Source organism: Leopardus geoffroyi, chromosome C3 (genome assembly GCF_018350155.1).
Source record: "Leopardus geoffroyi isolate Oge1 chromosome C3, O.geoffroyi_Oge1_pat1.0, whole genome shotgun sequence".
Classification (NCBI taxonomy): Eukaryota; Metazoa; Chordata; class Mammalia; order Carnivora; family Felidae; genus Leopardus; species Leopardus geoffroyi.
In genome coordinates this window covers 42,194,803-42,202,102 of record NC_059338.1, presented here as the reverse complement: position 1 = coordinate 42,202,102, position 7,300 = coordinate 42,194,803, and positions in this window count along the sequence as shown.

Genomic DNA, 7,300 nt, shown 5'->3' with positions numbered 1-7,300 from the left:
TGGCAACGGACCCTGGCAGAAGCTTCTGGGGATGCAGTTCATAGCCCCAGGGACTTATCTTTCCAGCAGAGGCCCAGGAGAGCCCTGGGACTTGTCTCCCTTGTGCCTGCCTCTCCCCTGCTTAGAACTCCCCCACCACTTCCTTGGGCCTGTGGGGACTCTCCTGAGACACGGCGAAGGGTTGATTCTGAGGTCTGACTCGTGGAGGTTCTGCTCATCCCAACAAGTGCCCTCCTTAATGCCCCTTGCCCATTTAGCCCATCCCCCCACCCACAGCCCCTCCAGCAACCCTCTGTTTGTTCTCTGTATTTAAGTCTTTTCTGTTTTGTCCCCCTCCTGTTTGTATATTATTTTTGCTTCCCTTCCCTTATGTTCATCTGTTTGTATCTTAAATTCCTCATGTGAGTGAAGTCATATGATGTTTGTCTTTCTCTGACTGACTTATTTCGCTTAGCATGATACCCTCCAGTTCCATCCACGTAATTGCAAATGGCAAGATTTCATTCAGCAACTCTCTTTCTTATTGTCTATCTCGCCTTCAAGAATGTAAGCTTTATGAGGGCAAAGACTCTGTCTCTATTTATCATTGTATGTCTCCTATGACAAAGAGAAATCAGGTCCCATAAGCTTGGGTAATAATATAGGCTATCTCATTTTCCTGGCAGGTCATTAGGCCCAAAGTCATTTCAGAGGTTCAGGGAAGTTTTGAACTAACAACAAAACAAAACAAAAACAGACTAAATGAGTTTGCCTTTGTTTCATCACCCTGCCTTCCTCAAAAGTAATTGACCATAGAAGCTGTTTCCCTCAAAATAACAATCGACATCCTGGGATGTCCACTTTGGGACCACCTGACCAGATGGCCTCTTAGGTTTCTTATCAGGATCGGCCAGGTCTCTCCACCCCGGGGGTTGGGGGGAGCAGGCAGCTGCTGTACAGAACTTTCCAAGATCCCACAGAAAGGTCCACACTGCAAGCAGAGAAGCCTCCCTCAGGGCCAAGGAGCAGCCCCTCCCAGCTCTATTTTATTTTATTTATTTTATTTTATTTTTTATTTTATTTTATTTTATTTATTTTATTTTATATTTTATTTTATTTTATTTTATTTATTTTAGAAAACCTAGTACTATGAGTTAGAGACCAAAAAGGGGAGACTTAAAAAAAAAAAAACAACCCAATTTATACTCTGATTCTTTGTCAATTTGATTATGTCAATGCACCTTAAAACTAACAGCCTCAGTTTGCCCATCTGTGAAAAGGGAGAGCTAGGGAGACTTGATTGGCACCCATACAGCATTAGCCCTCGGAAGTCCCAACCTGGGGTCCTCAGACACCTAATGGGGAGAAAAGCATAAGCTATTTCTAATATTTAAAGAGGTCTAATGGAAATTATAATGGAATTTACCATGAGAAGTGTCTTTGCTTTTGACTGGTATTGTATCAAGTCAGTATGGCAGCATTGGTTGTCAGGGGGACAAGGATTATTATGCAATAAATACGGTAGGTTTGTTGGACAGATTTTTTTTTTTTTTAACAAACTTAGTATCTGTAAAAGGAATAAAGAGATCAGCTGGTAATGAAAAGGTAAGGCGCTCCTGACTCAAGAGGTTGGGGCCCCAAACCAATTTAGAAGTGCTATGGTAGGGAGCAAAGGAGTGGGTGGGACAGCGGGGACGTTAGGGTGTCCTCAAGGAGCTCCTGGGAGAGGTCTCGGCTTGTGTGTGGAGGTGTGTGTTTAAGGTATGGAGCGGCTGTGACACAGTGTTCCTCTTCAGAGCATCCTGGGAAAGGGTGTCAGTGGGCTAAGACAGGGGTGTCAAGTACCGTCTGTAGTGAGCTAAGGGAAGCAGAGCTCTGAGTCAAGTAGGCTCGGAGATCAGGCCCAAGTGGATTCTGTGCAACTTCTTAGAAAGCCTTCTGGCAGGGCCAGTGTCTGGGGGTTTTCAAGCCCTTGAAAGCTCTGATTTTATATGTGCGAAGTCCTGCTCCCATTGAGCCCCGCATCACCTCTTCATAAGCAGCCATGTCTACAGACGCAGTCTGTACAGTTCATTGCTGTTTACTTTTCCCTTCAAGATGCTGTTCACTTAAGGGGCATCTGGGTGGCTCAGTCGGTTAAGCATTGATTTCGGCTCAGGTCACGATCTCACTACTGTTCGTGGGTTTGAGTCTCATGTCCAGCTCTGTGCTGATGGCTCAGAGCCTGGAGCCTGCTTCGGATTCTGTATCTTCCTCTCTCTCCGCCCCTCCCTTGCTTATACTCTGTGTCTCTCTCAAAAATAAATAAACATAAAAAAAAAAAAGATGCTGTTCACTCAGAATCACCCCTCTGGATTCCTATTCTCCCTTCTCTCCCTTGGGTCCCTCCCCCGACATTTCTCCCCCAACATCCAGCTCCATTTCGGCACCAGCCTTGGGAACTGGGCCCACGAGTTTTCTTTCTTCCCCAGGAAAGCAGTGGTGAAAATCATGTTTGGTAGATCCCTACACACCACCAAAAAGATGGTTACCTTTTTCTCACTCTTTGATATGGAGCATCTAAGACAAAAAGTCTTTCCCTTGCTAATATTGATATTGAGATGATATCTCTTACTAAGTGTCGGGCCATTTCTGTGAAGATTTAGAGGAAACAAGGACAACTGAGGGGGATTCCACTTGCCCCAGGACCTCAACCAGGCTGCAGGCTTTAGCTAACTGGCTAAAGCTGAAAAACAGGAGTTTTCTCTAGGGTTTTTGAGACTAGAGCATTTTGTTGTGTGGCTTGTAAAAAATTGTGTCACACGGCTTGATAAATAAATGTATAATGTGGGGTGGAGGGGTTAGCCATTAATTAAACTATAGGGGTAAACGTGAAAGATGCTGACATGGACCAAAAAGATTATTGGGGGGACCATCTAGTGCCTCCTTCCAGATTATCTAAGTTACTTTAGAATTCTATAAGTTGTAGAAAAATGGATAGTAGTACAAATGATTTTTATCCATAGAAATGCCAGTTGCGTTTAGAGAAATTGCCCCATGAATATTGACCAGCCAAATATTGCTGATTTTGCATTTATTTATAAGTTTTTCTCAACATTCCAGATGTCTATATGTTTGCCCGTGTTTTGGATTCTCTTTTAAGTAGGTTGTAACATTGTACTGGTTCTCTCATTAATTAATGACCTAAATAAAACTTCTGACATGTGTCCATTTTATAGCTATAGGAGAGGCATGATTACACTCTCTTTTAAAAACTATCTTTTGACACATCCACAGAGAAAGGGCCATGTGAGGACACAGTAAGAAGATAGTCATCAGCAAGTCAAGGAGAGAGGCCTCTGGAGTAACCAAATCTGCTGATACCTTGATCTTGGACTCCAGAACAATAAAAAATAAATTTCTGTGGTTTAAGCTACACAGTGTGTAATATTTTGTTGGGGTAGCCTTACCAGACTAAGACTATATACCCAATTTGTTTATTCATTTACCTATAGATGGATATTTTCTTGTTTTCAGTTTTTGGCAATTATGAATAAAGCTATTAGCATTCATACACAAAAAGTTATCTTTTGTGAATTTGTTCAACTTATTTATTCAATTAATCTTTCCTAATGTAAGCTAGGCATTATGGCTGGACACCAAAGACAGAAAAATAGATAGCATTCTAGCCCTTGAGAACAGCCTAGCATGGAGGGGGGGGGGGGTGTTGAAGTGGTGGGAAGACTGAAAAGTTGCCAGATTTATTTTTTTATTTAAAAAAATTTTTTTAACGTTTATTCATTTTTGAGAGACAGAGAGAGACAGAGCATGAGTGAGGAAGGGGCAGAGAGAGAGAGGGAAACACAGAATCTGGAACAGGCTCCAGGCTCTGAGTGGTCAGCACAGAGCCCGACGCGGGGCTCGAACTCACGAACTGCAAAATCATGACCGGAGCCAAAGTTGGATGCTCAACCGACTGAGGCACCCAGGCGCCCCCAAAGTTACCAGATTTAGTAAAGATAAGGAGTGCTCTATCACTCAGCCATAAAAAAGGATGAGATCTTGCCATTTGCAACAACGTGGATGGACCTAGAGGGTAAAATGCTAAGTGCAAAAGTCAGACAGAGAAAGAAAAATACCATACAATTTTACTTCTGTGTGGAATCTAAAAAACAAAGCAAATGAATGAACCCAAAAAAAGCAGAAACGGACCCATAAATACAGAGAACACACTGATAGTTGCCAGAGAAAAGGGGGTAGGGAGATGGGCAAAATGGGTGAAGGAGAGTGGGAGGTATAGGCTTCCAGTCACGGCATTAATAAGTCATGGCGATGAAAGGTACAGCATAAGGAATCCAGTCAATGACAATGGCGTCGTAAGGTGCCAGATGGTAGCTACACTTGTGATGAGGATAGCATAATGTAGAGAGGTGTCCAGTCACTATGTTAATGCACTTGAAACTCATGTAACATTGTATGTTGACTGTACTTCAATTAAAAAAGGTAAATAAAAAAAAAAGATAAGGAAGCGTTCTAATGGGGAATAATAATGGGGGCACGTTAATCTTCTTGAAGGAGTAAGTGAGAAGTAGTGCTCGCTGGCACTGCCTGGGCAGGTAAAGAGCAGGAGGGGAGAGTTCTCTGGAGAATCAGCCTCACGCACAGAGACAGAGACACATGCCTTCCTAGAGGTTCCATTTTGAGAACAGACAGAGATGAGGGTGGCCTAACAGACGGAGGTAAGATTCCAACGGGCCTCGTGTCCTACAATGCATAGAACTGATTGTAGGTAATGTTTAAAATTACGGGAGAGTACAATTTTTGACTTCTCGTATCTCCTGGCATACCTAGAGGAACAAATACCCTGGTTTGATAAGTCACTGATGATTTTGAGTCACTGATGAAATGACACGGTTGGATGAGTGTTTAAAACAAACAAACCAAACGACGTTCCGGAGGGTAGAGGCAAGATGGATTAGAAGCAAGGGACTAGCACTTCAGGGTAGGTTTCCAAAAGAAGGCAGTGAGAGGAGGTTGGGGGTGGATGGTGTTTGTTAGAGATCTGCAGCTGCGAAATGAAGGGGGAGAAGGAGGATGGGGACAGGGAGAAGTTGAACTGCACTGCAGGGCTGACAAAAGCTTGGCCAACCCAGCATGGAACTCTGGAGCGAATGCGGTAGCTCAGAATGTCGTGTGTGGGGACAAGATGGCTGTGCTTTTATGTGCCCGGTATAAAGTACACTCACTCCATGTGGATTTGTCTAGTCACTGAACGTGTGTGGGGTGCCCCAGGAAGGGCATGGTTTTGGGTGAGGCAGCTCTCTGCCGCTGAGGCAGACCTTGAAGGAGCTGTCAGCTCAGACACTGTTTCCCGTAGCCCCCAGACCTGTGCCCACACCTGCGAAACAGGTCTTTTCTTGGAGAGAGGTCTGGGCAGTGCGTTTCTGTGTCCACCATAGTTCACTCTTTGTGCCATTCAGTTTGCTTTTCCATACATGTTCAGACAGCAGTTCTTTCAGGATTCTGGTGAGCTTTTCTTCCTGAGAAGAAACTCAGAAGAGAGAAATTAGTAGGATGAGCCAGCCCCAAATGGTGCAGTGGGATTCTGGGTCACAAGTGATGCTCATCCATTGTGGATGCCTTTCATCATCAGTTACCATTCCTCCTGGCTTCAGAAGCTAGTCTGATAGGACCCATACCTCATCTCTAGGGGCACGAGCCCCTTTGTAAGCTGAGGTTTCTATAGCTCTCTATTTACAGCCACTATTGGGCAAGAGAGTACCAGATGTGCCCAAGTCACATATGTTAAAAGATAATTTTATTTTATTTTTTTTTTTAAATCAGGACTCTCAGCCACAAAGATGAATGAATTATATGTGTATTATTATATGTGTGTATTCAAGAAAGTCAAAAGAGCACAGGCATACTTGGCATTAATGAATGTTGGGATGAATTTCAAGTAGAGACCAATTTTTTTTTTCCAACAGGGGGAAGTCAATCAAAATCACTACCAGACGAGACAGCATTTACGTATAATTACCTACAATTTACAAAGAGTTGAAAAAGAGCTTGAAGACATGGAACATGACCAGAATCTGATAATCTGGAAAAGTATGCTATAAATGATGCATAGCGTCCACTGAAACAGAAACATCTTTTCTACACCTGAGTGCCAAACAGATTCTTCTCTGCCCACATCGTGTAATAGCAGCCCTTCCTCTTCCTGATGATCAGGTCAGTTACACTATTGACAAGGTTACTCTTGCTTGGACATAGGAAGCTCACAATTCAGCAGGACTGCAAAGCCTGCAGAGCTCAGAGTTAGGGGGAAAGAAAGCAGAAAGTGGATTAATAAATAGGATGGTAAGTGCGGCTACTCCTTGGTACTCAGACCCTTCTGTCTTTTTTGTGGGCACGGTACCATATATAGGTTTTTGACTCAGTGCATATACTGAATCCTGGAGGGTGACACCCATACTCACAGAATGTTACCTTTGATATGGCACTTTAGCTAGGTCAGGCTGGCAGCTTCTAGGTGATGAATTGTATGCTACGAAAAAGTGAATCCCATGGTCATGAGCTCTTTCACATAACTTCTATGCTGTTAAGTTGGTCTTCTAGTCTGAGGCGATATTATACGGAATCCCATGCCAGTGGATTGAACATTCTGTAAGCCTTCACATAGTGGTGCTATTTGAGACTCTGTGGTCAGGAATCCGTGACCTGAATATGTACATATGCTGAGAACAAAGAACAGACTTCTGACCTTTCCAGGATGGAAAGGGCTCAATGCGGTCAACTTGTTGCCAAGTGACGGGTTTGTCTCTTGAGGAAGAGCAACCAATATGGCGTCATACTGGGGACTTGGTGTTGCTCACTGCAGTAGGCGGGTTATCTCCAGTGGCAGCAGTAGCCAAATTATCTTTGGTAAGTGAGAGTCTGTGCCATTGGCCCGTGGATAGCCTTCATCTCTGCTCCGACACTTTGTTCATATTTCCAATGTGCCAACACTGGAGTGGCCGATGAGAGAGGCTGGTTGAGGGTGGTGGGCTGAGTCATCTGTCTAATTGCTTGTCCTCTTCCTCATCAATGGCGGATGCTCTCTGGGGATGTAATCATGTGATACAAAGATGTTCCTACTTTAAGTCCACTTCTAAATTTTTTTTTTGAAGTTTATTCATTTTTGAGAGAGACAGAGAGAGCATGAGCAGGGAGGGGCAGAGAGAGAGACACACACACACACAGAATATGAAGCAGGCTCCAGGCTCTGAACTGTCAGTACAGAGCCTGATGCAGGGCTCAAACTCATAAACCGTGAGATCATGACCTGAGCCAAAGTGGA